This window comes from Tamandua tetradactyla, chromosome 5 (genome assembly GCF_023851605.1).
Source record: "Tamandua tetradactyla isolate mTamTet1 chromosome 5, mTamTet1.pri, whole genome shotgun sequence".
Classification (NCBI taxonomy): domain Eukaryota; kingdom Metazoa; phylum Chordata; class Mammalia; order Pilosa; family Myrmecophagidae; genus Tamandua; species Tamandua tetradactyla.
In genome coordinates, this window is record NC_135331.1 from 84,993,372 (window position 1) to 85,012,145 (window position 18,774).

The 18,774-nt window shown below is 39.4% G+C and overlaps 1 pseudogene; it reads left to right on the forward strand.

Moving 5' to 3' along the window:
- The first annotated feature begins 5,368 nt into the window (after window positions 1-5,368).
- On the forward strand, window positions 5,369-6,635 carry LOC143683194 (S-methyl-5'-thioadenosine phosphorylase pseudogene; annotated as a pseudogene).
- The last annotated feature ends 12,139 nt before the right edge of the window (window positions 6,636-18,774 follow it).

Genomic DNA, 18,774 nt, shown 5'->3' on the forward strand with positions numbered 1-18,774 from the left:
GCCTCTCTCTCTCTCTCTCTCTCTCTCTCTCTCTCTCTCTCTCTCTCTCTCTCTCTCTCTCTCTCTCTCTCTCTCTTCCTCCATCCCTCCCTCCCTCCCTCTCTCTCTCTATCTTTTCACTCCATTTATAAAGGACTCCCATAACAGGGTTAAGACCCATCCTGATTGAGGTGCTACATGCCTTAACTAAGTGGCCTATTTACAATGTCCTGCTTATAACAGGTTCACAGCCACAGGAATGGATTAACTTAAACAATACGGTTTTCTGGGGCACATACAGCTTCAAACCACCATACCTTATATTCTTAGTTTACTGAGAAATTTTACCATGAATGGTGCTGAATTTTTATAATGCATTTTCTGCATATAGATGATTCAATGGTTATTCGCCTTTATTCTTTACTATCAGGTACAAATAGGAGCGATCAGGAGATACAGAAACTAAGATCCCCACAATTACAAGTCAGGAAGTCCTTACCAAATTTAACTCAGTCTTTCTGGCTACAGAGGCTGTTCTTTCCCTTTACAGCCCCAGATGTGCTCAGAACAGATTTCTCAAGACAATAGTAGAGTCCTCTCTCTCGCCTCCAGGACTTTACGTCTCAGTAAAATCTACCCTGAGGATAATACTTAAAATTGCTACCAGCTCCCTTCATCTTCCCTACCTTGTTCTTTTCCTCTGAATCACTCTTTGCTTTCTGACACTCTGCTAATTTATTTCAGTTACTTTCTTGTTTACTGCCTGAATCTTCTACCAGAATGTACACTCCATAAGGGCAAGGGTTTTTAAAATATATATTTTCATTGACAAATCTTCACACACATACATTCCATATATAGTATACAATCAGTGGCTCACAATATCATCACATAGTTTTGTATTCATAACCATGATCATTTTTAGAACAATTGCACTCCAGAAAAAGATATAAAAAGATAAAAGGAAAAAATCATATATTCCATTCCCTTATCACTCCCTCTCTTGGTATTTCCATCTACCCAAATTATTTTACCTCTTATTCCCCTTATTATTTATTTATTTTTTATCAATTTTTTTTTACTCATCTATCCATACCTGGGATAAAAGGAGCATCAGACACTAGGTTTTCACAATCATACTGTACTGTAAACACTGTAAAAGTTATAGCTTTATGCAATTGCCATCAAGAATCAAGGCCACTAGAAACAGCTCAACAGTTTCAGGGGCTTCTCTCTAGCCATTCCAATACACCATCAACTAAAAAGGGATATCTATATAATGCATAAGAATAACCTCCAGGATAACCTCTTAACTGTGTTTGAAATCTTTCAGCCACTAAAACTTTATTTTGTCTCATTTCTCTCTTCCCCATTTTGGTCAAGAAGGCTTCCTCAATCTCTTGATGCCAGTTCCCAAGGTCAGGGATTTTTAACTAATTTGGCTTGACAGATCCCAAATGCCCACAATAGTATCTGGAACTCAATAGATGCTCAAAAACATTTGTTAAAGACTGAATATATCTTGAGACCAGAATTCTTTAAAGCTGAGCCTGTGTCAGAAAGGTAGGTAGTTTCTGATATGAGATTCAGGGCTCCTCTTTGTTTGTGCACCTGGAAGGGGACAACTCATTAGCTTTTCCCTGGCAGGGGACGCACAATCCAGTAAGCCCTGCATTGGCCCCACCACACTCTGATGCAGCCACAGGCTAGGACGAGAGATGGACATCAGCTACCTCTGAAGCCTCTCAGCCTCTGGAGGGGATGTCCCTAGAAAATTTGTGGGGTTTTAGGCAATGGAGTCCTCTTAGTTGCAGCCTTAGAACCAGAAAACTTTACTCTTGCTCAACCCACCTCATGTCAGGCCCTGAGGCCTCCCTGACCTGCAACTCCCAAACCTCTGGTTCAGTTGGCAAGACCAGAAATTAGATATGAGTCCAGGATCTCCCACCTTCAAGTTCTCCAATCAAGGGATTGGGAAGGCAAGGAGCAGGGTCTGAGGGGATACAGGATACAGGTCGGGATCTGCGTAGAACCCTGAAGAAGAAAAGAGGCAGGGCCCACACAGAGTCCTGGGCTCTCAGGTTTGGGGAAGGGAGAGGAGGCAGGAGCTTCAGATTCTGATTCTCTACTCTATGATCAATGATCTTTAGCTGAATTATTTTGCTTTAGAATCTCTACTTCTGAAAAGGTGGGCTAGATTATGTGGACAAATCCTCCCACTGACAACAATTAAAAATTCCATGAAAAATACAAAACTATCTTCTTAAAAGCATCAAAGAGCTGAAAAGATAGTAATAAATAATCAAACCTCAAAAAAGGAGAAGATGGTTTGTTCCCTTAGAGAACAGGGTAATGGGAGAGACAGAAAAGGCTCTGAGTTCATTGCTTGGAGCCAGACATGGAAGCCTAGCATTTCCAGCTCTTTGCCCCAGCTCTGGACTCTTCTAAACCATCCATGTACTTTTTCTGATTATAATATATATTAGCTGTAAAGAAATTATAAAATGCTGAAGATGATAAAAGACAAAGTAAAAATAAGGCCCCTTCCTCACATCTAGAGGCCTTTTGGTGCATGTCTTTCTTGTCTGTTCCCTGTGCCTCCTCCTGCCGCTGTCCAAGTGCTGGAAAACATTTGCTCTAAGATAATGATCATAGACCTCAGCAGCCCCCAGCACCTCCCTCTCCAGAGGCCATTTCCTAAGACCCCTCCCTCCTAAAACCCTTCCACTATCTCCCCACTTCCTTACACTTCGTTGAGCAGCTTATTTCTTTTTTCACATAAAAAAAGAGTCAGATGAGACCTACATTATCATCCAACGACACAGCCTCCACTCCTGTACCTGCATCCTCTGCCCTCCCACCAGCCACGATGAGGGTCCCGCTCCTATCTCAGGCCTCCCCTCCAATTGGGCACCAGATAAGGCACTCTGCCTCCCCTGTGTAATCAATTTCCCACTCTCTGCAGGTTCATTCATTCCTACAGACAAACATCTTACAATATTTCCCATTACCACAAACTAAACCAATAAAAACAAACTCATACATTGAAATCCATCACCTGCTCCTGTAGCTGCCTCCAACTACTGCCCCATTTCTATGACACTCCAGACAGAACAAATCTCAGGTCTATTTCTCACCTACCGTTCTGTCTTTAGAAAATGCTGCTGCTGCTGTTTTTTGATGCATGGATATATGCACGTAATTTTAAAAGTCAAATATTTCTGCAAGGTTTGTGTGGACAGCCATCCCCTTCTTCCTTGGACCTCCGTTTCCTGATCCCCAGAAGCAACTTCTTTTGATTCTTTTACTCTTACCTCTCTGCCTTTAAAGAACAGGTTGATAGTGCTCCTTTACTGTTTTCACTTTTAGGTATCATTTACACTGGATTAGCACTAGTACACATTCACAAATGCCCATGCAGTTTTACTTTATTATGACCATGTAAATGCTTACCACAACTGAGCATCACTAGACCATGATTACTTTCCTTTCTTGAACTCAGTTTTTTACTATCCAGAGTTTACAGATGCCTTGTTCTTCCATTTGCTAAGTGTTGTTCCATTCCTAAATCACTCCCAAACTCTGCCCCAGCAACTAAATCTCCACTGAATATATTCAAGCACATCAGGTGTTCTACTAACTTCATCTTTTTGAAGATAGGCCTCAACCCTGTGACACTTGACTAGTGGCTGCATGCCTGGGGCAAGCTGACATCCTAAATCCCCTTCACCAGCATCCTTGTCATCCCTTAGCTTTTCTCTTGTGCTGGTTCCCTCCATTGCCTGGATCCCATGTGTTCTAGTTTATAAGTTGCTGGAATGCGATATACCAGAAATGGAACAGCTTTTATAAGGGGGAATTTATTAATTTGCAAGTTTACTGTTTTAAGGCAATGAAAATGTTCAAATTAAAGCAAGGTGTGCTGTTTTGAAAGCAGGATGTACCCTAGAAAAGCCATGTCTTAATCCTGATCCAATCTTGTAGGAGTAGCTATTTCTTTAATCCTGATTCAATAATGTAGGTTGGAAACCTTAATTAGATTATCTCCATGCAGTTGTGACACACCCAATTGTGGCTATTAAATTTTGATTAGATGGAGACATGATTCCACCCATGCCAGGTGGGTCTTGATTAGCTTACTGGAATCCTTTAATAGAGGAAACATTTTGGAGACAGAGAGAGAGAGACAAGAGCCACAGATCCACGAGAGCCCACGCAAAGACCTTTGGAGATGAAGAAGGAAAACACCCCCAGGGTAGCTTCACAAAACAAAAAGCCTGGAGAGAAAGCTAGTATGCTTTGCCATGTTCACCATGTGCCTTTCCAGTTGAGAGAGAAAACCTGAACATCATCCACCTTTCTTGAGTGAAGGTTACTTTCTTGTTGGTGCCTTAATTTGGTCACTTTTATACTTGCTTTAATTTGGATATTCTTAATTTGGACATTCTTAGAACTGTAAACTTGTAACTTATTAAATTCCCCTTTTAAAAAGGCTGTTTCAGTTCTAGTATACTGCATTGCATCAGGTTGCAAACTAATATAGTACAGTATCTGGAAACTGGTCTAATACTCACAGCTAGACCTCAGTGTTGTTAGAGGCTGGTCTGCTCACTTACTACCAAGCCACTCTCCTGGTGGGTAGAAACCATCTCACAAAATCCCAAGATTGGGCAAGTTAACTGAAACCATGAGGAAGCAAGACAGAGCAAAAACACTTCATAATTATATCTAAGTACAGACAAAAAAGCACAGTATACGCCACTAACTGCCCAACATCCCCTTCTCCCAGCTAGTAATGAGTGACTGCTGCTTCTTTTCCAATTACACCCTCCTCCTCCTCTACTTTGCCCTCCCTACAGATCAATCACAGAGTTGCCCTGCTCCCTGCTGCCTTAGTCCCTCTTCAGAATCACCTAAGTGAAGCCCAAATCCTTTACTAGGTTCTTTCTCACAACCGCTTATGAAGAGGCCCCATGGTTCTCTGGTGTGCCTGCTCCTGGCTGCAATGAGTAATGAACCCAACTTGCTCAATGCTGTAAGCTCTCGGTGGTCTTTGGGCCGAAGGGCATCGGCACATTGCCTATTATCTTTTTTTCCATCAAAAATTTTGTGTGTCTTTGCTTTTAATTATGGGCATGTATTTGCGAGTTGCCGGAGAGAAGTTTCATCATTTTAAGTTTTTTCATCAAAGGGTCAAGCTTAGGAATACTTCACACTCCTTAATGGTAGAAATGCCACGTACATTTTCATCTAGGAAGAGATGTTGAGGAGAGGCGGTCTAAGTGTAAAAGGAAACTGAGACTCCCTCGCTGCGCACCGGAACCCAGCTTGCCTATGCCCAGCGCACTCTCCGGCCACTGCCTCCTCCCCAGCGCCTCACCTTCCTCCCATGGACGTGGCCTCAGGAGCTACCACCACAGCAGTGAAGATTGGAATAATTGGTGGAACAGGCCTGGATGATCCAGAAATTTTAGAAAGAAAAACTGAAAAATATGTGGATACCCCATTTGGCAAGCCATCCGATGCCTTGATTTGGAGGAAGATAGAAAAATGTTGATTGTGTCCTTCTCATAAGGCATGGGAGGCAGCACCCCATCATGCCTTCCAAAGTCAACTACTAGGCGAAACTCTGGACCTTGAAGGAGGAAGGCCATACTCACCTCGTAGTGACCACGGCTTGTGGCTCCTTGAGGGAGGAAGTTAAGTCCAGCAATATTGTCCTTTATCGGTCAATTCATTGACAGGACTGCCATAATGCATAAGACTTTCCATGATGGAAGACATTCCTGAGCCAGGGAAATGTGCCACATTCCAGTGGCTGAGCCATTTTGCCCCAATGAGAGAGGTCCTCTTAGTGACTGCCAAGAACCTGGGACTCTGGTGTCACCCGAAGGGGACAATGGTCACAGTTGAGGGACCTGTTTTAGCTCCCAAGCAGAAAGCTTCACGTTCCGTACCTGGGGTGCAGATGTTATCAATATGACCACAGTTCCAGAGGTGGTCTGTCATGGTCAGGTTCATGTGTCAACTTGGCCAAGTGGTGGTTGGGCAAGTGCTGGCTTGTCTGTTGCAATGAGGACATTTCATAGAATTAAATCATGAGCATGTCAGCTGCATTCACAGCTGATTCCATTTGTAATCAGCCAAAGGGGCGTGTCCTCTGCAATGAGTGATGCTTAATCTAATCACTGAATACCTTATAAGGAGGATTCAGAAGAGACAGGTTCTTCCTGTTTCAGCTGGTGAGCCTCTCCTGTGGAGTTTGTCCAGATTCTCCATCGGAATTGTCGGCTTTACAGCCTACTCTGTGGATTTTGGACTCTGCATTCCCGCGGTCACGTGAGACACTTTTATAAATTTTATATTTGCGAGTGTTTCCTGTTGATTCTGCTTCTCTAGAGAACCCTAGCTAATACATGGTCCTTGCTAAGGAAGCAGGAATTTGCTATGCAAGTATCGCCATGGTGACAGATTATGATTGCTGGAAGGAGCATAAGGAAGAGGTTTCAGTGGACAAGTCTTAAAGACCCTGAAAGAAAATGCAAATGAAACCTTACTACCGTACCTCAGATAGGGTCCATGGAATGGTCAGAAACCATTCACACCCTGAAGAATAAAGCAATGCTCTGTTTTATAACCAAGACATTAAAATAGCATGGCTGCCTAGGAGAAAATAGGACTTTGCAAGACCAGTCACTTCAGGAACTCCTGCTTAACTCAAATAAACATGGAACATCCATGTCCTTACCCGCTTAAGAAGAACATGTGATAAGAAAGATGCCAAATTGCACATATTAGCAATTCCTTCTACAGGATTTGGGCTGTTTCAAAAACTGGAAGAAAAACAAATGACCAGTACAGAGGTAGAAAAATGTTTCAATTTAGAAAACAGACAGGAGTTAGATCATCCCCCACCCCTTCTGTACATACACACATTGGCAACAATACAAGGGGCTGGAATAACATCCAGTTTCCTGTATCACCAAGGAATATGGAGAAGAACTGGAACTCTCTGGCTTTTTATTGGTGTGACTAAATTTTTTTAGTCTTTCTGTAGTGAAGTTTGGTAAAACGAATCAAAAGGCTGACAAACATATTTATATCCTCTGAACTGGTTCCTCCTAACTATTTATCTTTTAAAGGCTATCAGCTGAATACACAACAATGTGGTGATATTGTGAGCCATTGAGTGTACAACATGTATAGAATGTTTATATGCCAAGAATGTTTGTATGTTTGTTTGCTAGGGTTTACAATAACAATATTTTTTAAAAGGCTATCAGAGATGCATACAGAGAATTATATACAAAGAAAGGTGTTCAGTATAGCATTAGTTATAATAGCAGAAATTCAAAACAATCTGAATATCCAAAAATTTGAGTAAGTTATTGTGTCGGTTTGAAAGGATTTATGTACCCTAGAAAAGCCATGTTTTAATCCTAATCAATCTTATGGGAGTAACTGTTTCTTCTAATCCCTATTCAGTACTATAAATTGGAAACTTGATTGGGTCATCTCCACAGAGATGTGACTCAATCAATTGTAGGTATTAAACTTGAACAGATGGAGATGTGTCTCCACCCATTCTACATGGGTCTTGATCAGTTTACTGGAATCCTGTAAAAGACGAAATATTTTTTAGAAAGCTTCAGAACGCTGCAGAACCACGAAGCAAAGAGTTCATCAGCCAGTGACTTTTGGAGATGAAGAAGAAAAATGCCTCCTGGAGAGCTTCATGAAGCAAGAGGCCTAGAGAAAAAGCCAGCAGATGCTGCCATGTTCGCCATGCATCTTACCAGCTGAGAGAGAAATACTGAACATCATTGGCCTTCTTGAACCAGGGTATCTTTCCCTGGATGCCTTAGATTGAACATTTCTACAGGTTTGTTTTAACTGGGGCATTTTCTTGGACTTAGAACTATAAACTAGCTACTTATTAAATTCCCCTTTTTAAAAGCCCTTCCGTTTTTGGTATATTACATTCCAGCAGCTAGCAAACTAGAACAATTATGATCGTTATAATAGATTTTGGAGCAGCCAGCTGAAGATCGTATTTTCACAGAACATTTAATGTCCTCAAGAAATGTTTGCTTTGTAATATGAAGTGGAAAAAGAATATGTAAGCATTCTACAGTACCAAGTTTGTTTTAAAATTTTACGTAACTCCACAAAAGGATTAGAAAGAACTATATATAATCATTTGTTATTGAATTTGGGGGAAGCATACTGGATAATTTTGTGTGTGTGCTTGAAAAAACAAGTATTTTTTTGTTCTTGAAAGCTTTTTTTTTGTTGTTGTTGTTCCTGAAAGTTTTCTATCACAAGGAGATCTTATTTTTCCCTTCAGTGTTATTGCTTTACTATTCACTGTGGTCTATCATAGGGTACTTTAGTGAAGTAGTGGTGTATCTTTGGTCTGCTTAAAAAGTCTGTAAAGTGAATGTGTTTCTATGAGATTTTTTTCAAGATAATACGCTGCCAATTGTTGACAATAAAATAAACCAGTTTCCCTCTGTTTTAAAAAAATAAAAAGGAAACAGAATTGTTTGAATCTGGGGGAAGGGAGAGTATTAGGTAATTCTAAGGTGGTAGAGATCTAAGGTTAAATCTCTTGCTGTATAATTTCAAAAATATGTCTACAGGGTATTTGATATATGTAATATTCAATAAAGACTTTCTCTTGGGCTAAGTAAAGATTTATTTGCCTCCTATGTTTAACAGTGTCTAGAGTACCAAAGATGTGCAGATGAGGTCAGGCACTGGTGATGCCCATTCTGAACATTTGTAGTCTCGACATGATAAATCACATTTTCGTTATTGTCTGTACACTCTAGCTGATAAAATATATTTAAGTACACTTTATAAACATTCTTTATTTTAAAGATAGGTCTAAGTCCCACAAATACGACTCCATGGATCCTGTGTGAAAATGATTTTCACAGACTTGAATCTATAAGTCATAGAGTATCTTTTTGGAGGGGAGATAGAAAACTAAAAGCCCTCTAGGTATGTCAAATAATAGCTGCCAGCCATACGAGACTATTTAGATTTAAATTAATTAAATAAAATTGAAAATTCATATGCTCTTTTGCACTAACCACGTTTCCAGTATTCAGTGGTCACATGTGGCTAGTGCCTATTCTGTTGGACAGAATAGGTGAAAAGCAATTCCTTCATTGCAGAAAGTTTCTCAACAGTGCCGCTCTTGATGCTTTGTGGGACCTCCAATCAGGTGCACTAGACCAATTTCTAATACAGAGGCTGATGTTTTTTCTTGTTACAGATTGCATGCAATTTCCAACTATCTGGGATATAGATAAATATTTAGCTGGCATATAACAAAGCCAAGATGATCATAAGTGACTCTCTGCCTTGTCTCTTCAGGCACAAACTGTTCCCACTCCCAAAGGGGAACCCCGTTCCTCCTCTGTTCCCAGACTGAGGGCACTCTGAGGCATCAAATTTCATCTAGAAGAGCCCAGAGGCATCAAATTTCATCTAGAAGAGCCCAGAAGAGGCCTAATCTGTATGGTGGGAAGCAGGATGCCCTGCTCAGGGACAGATTCTGAAAGTGAAGGGGAGGCAACAAGACTCCTTTTGGGACACTCTCCCTGGTTTACTAAGAATAGAACTCCTGCAAGTGTGGTCTGCAGTGCCTATAGAGTGAATGAAACTGATCTATGAGGTCAAAACTATTTTCATAGCACTATTGAAATATAATTTGCTTTCTCGTTTTTTGACATTTGCACTGCTGGCACCTTAGCAAGAATCAAGGCTAGGGCACCAAACTGCGACAGTAGTGATTACATTCTTTGCCACCATTTATTGCAGGAAAAAAGTTTCATGTTAAAATGTTCTTGTTTAAGAAAGACTACTACCTTATTGAAATCATCATCCTTGAGTTCTTATCTTTTTAACATATATATGGTAATTAGAGAAGTTGTGGGTTTACAGAACAATCATGTATCAAATGTGGGATTCCCATATGCCACACTATTATTACTATCTTTCATTGGAGTGGTAAATTCGTTAAAATTGATGAAAACACATTTTTAGAATTGTACTATAACTCTAGTCGATTGTTTAACGTAGGGTTCCCTGTTTGTGTTGGGCTGTTCCCTGGAATTAAAAAAAAAACAAAACTTTTATTCCATTATCATTTATACATCCTAACATTTCTCCTTCTGACCACGTTCAGATATTATATATATATTTCAGTGCCTTCAATTACATTCACAATGTTTTACTACCATCACCACCATCCATTAGCAAAACATTCCCATCGTTCCAAAGAGGAATTCTTTACACTTTAAGCCTTAACACTCTATCCCCTACTCCCACCCCATCCCAAGACAACCCGTATTCTAGGTTTCGATTCTATGAGTAAGCTAATCCTTATTATTTCATATCACTGAGATCATACAATATTTGCCTTTTGTGTGTGGCTTATTTCACTCAACAATGTGACTTCAAGATTTATCCATATTATTGCATGTATCAGAACTTTTTACGGCTGAATAACATTCAATTTTATGTACATACCATGTTTTGTTTATCCATTCATCCGTTGATGGACACTTTGGTTGCTTCCATCTTTTGTCAACTGTAATGCCAGTATGACCATGAGTGTACAAATATCTGATCAAGACCCTGCTTTCAATACTTTGGGGTATATACCTAGAAGGAGGATTGCTGGGTCCTGTGCTAAATCTATACTCAACTTTCTGAGGAACAACCAAACTGTCTTCCACAATGGCTGCACCATCTTGCATTCCAACCAGCAATGAATGAATGTTCCTATTTCTACACTCTCCAACAACTGTAATTTTCAGCTTTTTTCTTATAGTAGCCATTCTAGTGGGTGTGAAATGGTATCTCATGTGGTTTAATTTCCATTTCCCTGATGGCTAATGACATTCAGTTTTTTATGGTTTTTTTTTTTTTTTTTTGCCATTTCTGTATATGTACTTCAGAGAGATGTCTATTCGAGTCTTTTTTTTTTCATTTGTTCTTCTAAATACCAGAAAACACCAAACAAGTGCAAACATTCTTATTTTGATCATTCTGATCTACATATATAACCAGTAATTCACAATATCATCACATAGTTGAATATTCATCATCATGATCATTTCTTGGAACATTTACATCTATTCAGAAAAAGAAATAAAACAAAAACAGAAAAAAAATTTATACATACCATAACCTTTACCCCTCCCTTTCATTGATCACTAGCATTTCAAACTAAATTTATTTTAACATTTGTTCCCCCATTGTTTATTTTTATTCCATATGTTCTACTCATCTGTTGACAAGGTAGATAAAAGGAGCATCAGACACAAGGTTTTCACAATCACACAGTCACACTGTGAAAGCTATATCATTATACAATCATCTTCAAGAAACATGGCTACTGGAACACAGCTCTACATTTTCAGGCACTACCCTCAAGCCTCTCCATTATATCTTCAATAACAAGGTGATAACTACTTAATGGATAAGAATAACCTCCAGGATAACCTCTCAACTCTGTTTGGAATCTCTCAGCCATTGATAATTTGTCTCATTTCACTCTTCCCCCTTTTGGTCGAGAAGGTTTACTCAATCCCTTGATGCTAAGTCTCAGCTCATTCTAGGGTTTTACTCAATCCCTTGATGCTGAGTGTCAGCTTATTCTAGGATTTCTGTCCCACGTTGCCAGGAAGGTCCACACCCCTGGTAGTTGTGTCCCATATAGACAGGGAGAGAGTGGTGAGTTTGCTTGTTGTGTTGGCTGGAGAAAGAGGTCACATCTGAGCAATAAAAGAGGTTCTCTTGGGGGTGACACTTAGGCCTAAATTTTAAGTAGGCTTGACCTATCCTTTGTGGGATTAAATTTCATGTGAACAAACCCCAAGACTGGGGGCTCAGCCTATAGCTTTGGTTGTCCACACTGCTTGTGAGAATATCAAGAATTCAACTTGGGGAAGTTGAATTTCTCTCCGTTCTCACCATTCCCCAAAGGGGACTCTGCAAATACTGTTCCACTCACTGATCAAATCACTCTGGGATTCATCAGGGCATCACTCTGGACAAACCAACAAAATCTCATGTCCTACCCAAGATTCCAAGTACTTATGGTGTTCAACCAAGCTATCTACATAAGTTATATTAGGAAATGCAGTAGGCAAAATATAAATTTCGTACCAAATAAACCTTTATTGCTTTAGTCTCACGCATAAGGTGACATTTAAAAATATTACCATCTATTTTCAGCACCCTGCAGTAATGACATTCTTTGTTCTTCCTCATGCACCAACATTTTAAAAATTTGTACATTTAGTCACTATTATTATGCACTCTAGGCATTCCTAGATCATACCATCTCAATTTTTAACATCTATCTTTCTTTCTGAATTCATTTGTGCCCCCAGCCCTCCTCCCTCATTCTCACATTCAGCTTCATTCAGTGTTTTAACATAATTGTATTACAGTAAGGTAGTATTGTGCTGTCCATTTCTGAGTTTTTATATTCAGTCCTGCTGCACATTCTGTATCCCTTCAGCTCCATTTACCCAATATCTTACCCTATTTCTACCTCCTGATGGTCTCTGTTACCAGTGAAATTCTCCAAGTTCATTCACTAATGTCAGTTCATATCAGTGAGCCCATACAGTATTTGTCCTTTTGTTTATGGCTAATCTCACTCAGCATAATGTCCTCAAGGTCCATCCATGTTGTTACATACTTCATGACTTTATTCTGTCTTAAAGCTGCATAATATTCCATCATAGGTATATACCACAGTTTGTTTAGCCACTCTTCTGTGGATGGACATTTTGGCTGTTTCTCTTTGCAATTGTAAATAATGCTGCTATAAACATTGGTATGCAAACGTCCATTGTGTTTTTGCCCTTATGTCCTTTGAGCAGATACCTAGCAATGGTATTGCCGGGTCATATGGCAATTCTATATTCAGCTTTTTGAGGAACCGCCAAACTGCCTTCCACAGTGATTGCACCATTTAACATTCCCATCAACAGAGATTACATGTGCCTCTTTCTCCACATCCTCTCCAGCATTTGTCATTTTCTGTTTTATTGATAATGGCCATTCTGGTGGGTGTGAGATGATATCTCATTGTGGTTTGGATTTGCATTTTTCTAATGGCCAGGGAACTTGAGCATCTCTTCGTGTGCCTTTTGGCCATTTGTATTTCCTCTTCTGAGAGGTGTCTCTTCGAGCCTTTTGCCTATTTTGTCATTGGGTTGGCTGTCTTTTTGTTGTTGAGTTGAACAATCTCTTTATAAATTCTGGATACCAGACCTTTATCTGATATGTTGTTTCCAAATATTGTCTCCCATTGTGTAGGCTGTCTTTTTACTTTCTTGATGAAGTTCTTTGATGTGCAAAAGTGTTTAATTTTGAGGAGTTCCCATTTCTTTCTTTCTTTCTTCAGTGCTTTTGCTTTGGGTGTAAAGTCTAGGAAACTGCCTCCAAGTATAAGATTTATAAGATATTTCCCTACATTTTCTTCTGTTTTATGGTCTTAGATCTAATGTTTAGGTCTTTGATCCATTTTGAGTTAATTTTTGTATAGGGTGTGAGATATGGGTCCTCTTTCATTCTTTTGCATATGGGTATCCAGTTCTCTAGGCACCATTTATTGTGAAGAGACTGTTCTGTCCCAGGTGAGTTGGCTTGACTACCTTATCAAAGATCAATTGTCCATAGATGAGAGGTCTAGATCTGAACACTCTATTCGATTCCATTGGTCAATATATCTATCTTCATGCCAATACCATGCTGTTTTGACCACTGTAGCTTCATAACATGCCTTAAAGTCAGGCAGTGTGAGACCTCTGACTTCATTTTTTTCCTCAGGATATTTTTAGCTATTCAGGGCACCCTGCCCTACCAGATAAATTTTCTTACTGTTTTTTCTATTTCTGAAAAGTAAGTTGTTGGGATTTTGATTGGTATTGCATTGAATCTGTGAATCAATTTAGGTAGAATGGACATCTTAACTATATTTAGTCTTCCAATTCATGAACACGGTATGCCCTTCCACCTATTCAGGTCTTCTGTGATTTCTTTTAACAATTTCTTGTAGCTTTCTTTGTATAGGTGTTTTGTCTCTTTAGTTAAATCTCTTCCTAAATATTTTATTCTTTTGTTTGCAATTATAAATGGAATTCTTTTCTTGATTTCCCCCTCAGATTGTTCATTACTAGTGTATAGAAGCACTACAGATTTTTGAGTGTTGATCTTATAACCTGCCACTTTGCTGTACTCATTTATTAGCTCTAGTAGTTTTACTGTGGATTTTTCAGGTTTTTGACGTATAGTATCATATCATCTGCAAACAGTGAGAGTTTTACTTCTTCCTTTCCAATTTTGATGCCTTGTATTTCTTTTTCTTGTCTAATTGCTCTGGCTAGAACCTCCAACACAATGTTGAATAACAATGGTGATACTGGACATCCTTGTCTTGTTCCTGATCTTAGTGGGAAAGTTTTCAGTTTTTCCCCATTGAGGATGATGTTACCTGTGGGTTTTTCATATATTCACTTTATGATGTTGAGGAAGTTCCCTTCTACTCCTATCCTTTGAAGTGTTTTCAACAGGAAAGGATGCTGAATTTTGTCAGATGCCTTTTCTGCATCAATCGAGAAGATCATGTGGTTTTTCTGCTTTGATTTGTTGATATGGTTTATTACATTAATTGATTTTCTTATGTTGAACCATCCTTGCATACCTGGGATGAATCCTACTTGGATATGATGTATAATTCTTTTAATGTGTTGCTGGATTCGATTTGCTAGAATTTTGTTGAGGATTTTTGCATCTATGTTCATTAGAGATATTGGTCTGTAGTATTCTTTTTTTGTAATATCTTTGTCTGGCTTTGGTATGAGGGTGATGTTGGCTTCGTAGAATGAGTTAGGTAGCTTTCCCTCCACTTCAATTTTTTTGAAGAGTTTGAGCAGGATTGGTACTAATTCTTTCTGGAATGTTTGGTAGAATTCACATGTGAAGCCATCTGGCCCTGGACTTTTCTTTTGGGGGAGCTTCTTAATGACTGATTAAATTTCTTTACTTGTGATTGGCTTGTTGAGGTCGTCTATTTCTTCTTGAGTCAAAATTAGCATAAAGTTGTTCATAGTATCCTGTCATTACTTCCTTTATTTCTGTGGGGTCAGTGGTTATGTCTCCTCTTCCATTTCTGATCTTATTTATTTGCATCCTCTCTCTTCTTCTTTTTGTCAGTCTTGCTAAGGATCCATCAATCTTATTGATTTTCTCATAGAACCAACTTCTGGTTTTATTGATTTCCTAAATTGTTTTCATGTTCTCAATTTCATTTATTTCTCCTCTAATTTTCATTATTTCATTCCTTTTGCTTACTTTGGTGTTAGTTTGCTATTCTTTCTCTAGTTTTTCCAAGTGGACAGTTAATTCCTTGATTTTTGCCCTTTCTTCTTTTTTGATATAGGCATTTAGGGCAATAAATTTCCCTCTTAGCACTGACTTTGCTGCATCCCATAAGTTTTGATATGTTGTGTTTTCATTTTCATTTGCCTCGATATTTACTGATTTCTCTTGTAATTTCTTCCTTGGCCCACTGGTTGTTTAAGAGTGTGTTGTTGAGCCTTCACATATTTGTGAATTTCCTGGCACTCTGCCTATTATTGATATCCAACTTCATTCCTTTATGATCTGAGAAAGTGTTTTGTATGATTTAATCTTTTAAAATTTATTGAGACTTGCTTTGTGACCCAGCATATGGTCTATCCTTCAGAATGATTGATGAGCACTTGAGAAAAAGGTGTATCCTGCTGTTGTGGGGTGTAATGTTCTATAAATGTCTGTTAAGTCTAGCTCATTTATTGTATTATTCAAATTCTCTTTTTTTTTTATTGATCCTCTGTCTAGATGTTTTGTCCATTGATGAGAGTGGAGAATTGAAGTCTCCAATTATTATGGTAGATTTGTCTATTTCTCTTTTCAGTGTTTTCAGTGTTTGCCTCATGTATTTTGGAGCATTCTAGTTCAGTGCATAAATGTTTATGATTGTTATGTCTTCATGTTTAATTGTTCCTTTTATTAATACATAGTGTCCTTCTGTCTCTTTTAACTGTTTTACATTTGAAGTCTAATTTATTTGATATTAGTATAGCTCTTCCTGCTGTTCTCTGATTGCTATTTGCATGAAATATCTTTTCCCGACCTTTCACTTTCAACCTATGTTTATCTTTGCATCTAAGATGTGTTTCCTGTAGACAGCATATAGATGGGTCCTGTTTTTTAATCCATTCTGCCAGTCTATGTCTTTTGATTGGGGAGTTTAATCCATTAACATTTAGTGTTATTACTGTACAGGTAGTACTTTCTTCTACCATTTTGCCTTTTGGATTTTATATGTCATTTCTAATTTTCCTTCTTTTTACCTTTACTGATAGTCTTCCTTTCTACACTCTTCTCCACAGCTCTCTCTTCTGTCTTTTCATATCTGTCTCTAGTGCTCCCTTTAGTATTTCTTGCAGAGCCGGTCTCTTGGTCACAAATTCTCTCAGTGATTTTTTGTCTGAAAATGTTTTAATTTCTCCCTCATTTTTGAAGGACAGTTTTGCTGGATATAGGATTCTTGGTTGGCAGTTTTTCTCTTTTAGTAATTTAAATATATCATCCCACTGTTTTCTCGCCTCCATGGTTTCTGCTGAGAAATCTACGCATAGTCTTATTGGGCTTCCCTTGTATGTGATGGATTCCTTTTCTCTTGCTGCTTTCAAGATTCTTTCTCTTTGACCTCTGACATTCTGATTAGTAAGTGTCTTGGAGTACGTCTATTTGGATCTATTCTGTTTGGGGTATGCTGCACTTCTTGGATCTGTAATTTTAAGTCTTTCATAGAGTTGGGAAATTTTCAGTGATAATTTCCTCCATTAGTTTTTCTCCTCCTTTTCCCTTCTCTTCTCCTTCTGGGACACCCACAACACATATATTTGTGCACTTCATATTGTCCTTCAATTCCCTGAGTCCTTGCTCATATTTTTCCATTTTTTCCCTATATTTTCTGTTTCTTGTCAGATTTCAGATGTTCCATCCTCCAGTTCACTAATCCTATCTTCTGCCTCTTGAAATCTACCATTGTAGGTTTCCATTGTTTTTTCATCTCTTCTACTGTGCCTTTCATTCCCATAAGTTCCGTGATTTGTTTTTTCAGACTTTCAATTTCTTCTTTTTATTCATTCTTTGCCTTCTTTATATCCTTCCTCAACTCATTGATTTGATTTTTGATGAGGTTTTCCATGTCTGTTCATATATTCTGAATTAATTGTTTCAGCTCCTGTATCTCATTTGAATTGTTGGCTTGTTCCTTTGACTGGGCCATATCTTCAATTTTGCTAGTGTGATTTGTTATTTTTTGCTGGTGTCTAGGCATTTAATTACCTTAATTAGTTTATTCTGGACATTGTTTTCACTTCTTTTACCTAGGATTTTCTTGCTGGATGAATTTGTTGTCTGTCTGTTCTTTGATATTCAGTTCAGCTTATTCTAGACCTCTAGCATAGGTTTTGTTTAACAGAGGAGAATTTTTCAGTTCTTGTTTTCTTGTTTCTTGCCCTGCCTGTATGGTGCCTTTCCCCCCACCCCACCCCCTTAGGAGGGTCTACTTAGGAATTATAGGCCCCAGCCAGATTTCCCCAGACCAAACCTGCCTTCTGTCAGGAGGAAAGAGTCACCTGCATCAGTTTTCCCTGAGGGTGAGACCTAGCAGTTTGAAAGACTTTCCTGTGAAGTCTCTGGACTCTGTTTTTCTTATCCTGCCCAGTATGTGGTGCTTGTCTGCCTGCAGGTCCCACCAGCATAAGATGATGAGTACCATTAACTTTGGCAGACTCTCCCTGTTGGGGGCATGGTGGAGACAGAGGGGAGGTTGTAGGCTGGTTTTAATGGCTTCCAATTACCAAGCCCTGGGGTCTGAATTCCTTGAGGGAGGGATTTCACCTGAGTTGGGTCTCACCCCTCCCCTGGGGAAGGCACTGGCTCCAGAGAAGCTCTCATGCAAGCTTATTTCTGCCTATGCCTGGGGCAGTTGCAGGCCGAGAAGCCCTGCTGCTGTATCAAAGGGCATCCAAGCCTCCATAGAAACAGAGCCACAAAAACCTGTTTGTTTGTTTTCTTTTTCCATCAGCCCCGCCCCCTTAGCACTGGGGCAAAAATCAGCAACCTCCACTTTGACCAGGTTCACCTGAGCTGGGGGCCTATTTTTAGTAGTCAGAATTTGTGAGTTAATTCCACACTTGAACCTTAGTTGTGCTCAGCCCCTGCTGCTAGTAAAGTCCCTTTCCTTTCCCCTCTGGGAAGCAGCCTGTGGGGGAGGGGCACCAGCCACTGCAGCTTGGGGAACTCACAGTTCTGGGGGGACTCACAGCTGGTCCAGCTGCTCCAGACTGGGGTACGCTGTGTGTCTGGTCACTGATGTGGCCCCAAGAGCTGTTCTGTACTGTTCCTGGTCATTTAGTAGCTGTTCTGGAGGACGAACTAAATCCCATACCTTGCTAAGCTGCCATCTTGGCTCTATTCGAGTCTTTTGCACACTCTTGGAGTTGAAGGATTTCTTTATATATTCTGGATATCAAACCTTTATCAGATATGTGGTTTCCAAATATCTTCTCCCATTGTGCAGGTTGTCATTTTACATTCATGATAAAGTCCTTTGAGGCACAAAAGAATAGTCTATTCCACAAATGGTGCTGGGGAAATGGGGCCTCCATTTGCAAAAGAAAGGAGGACCCCTACCTCACAACA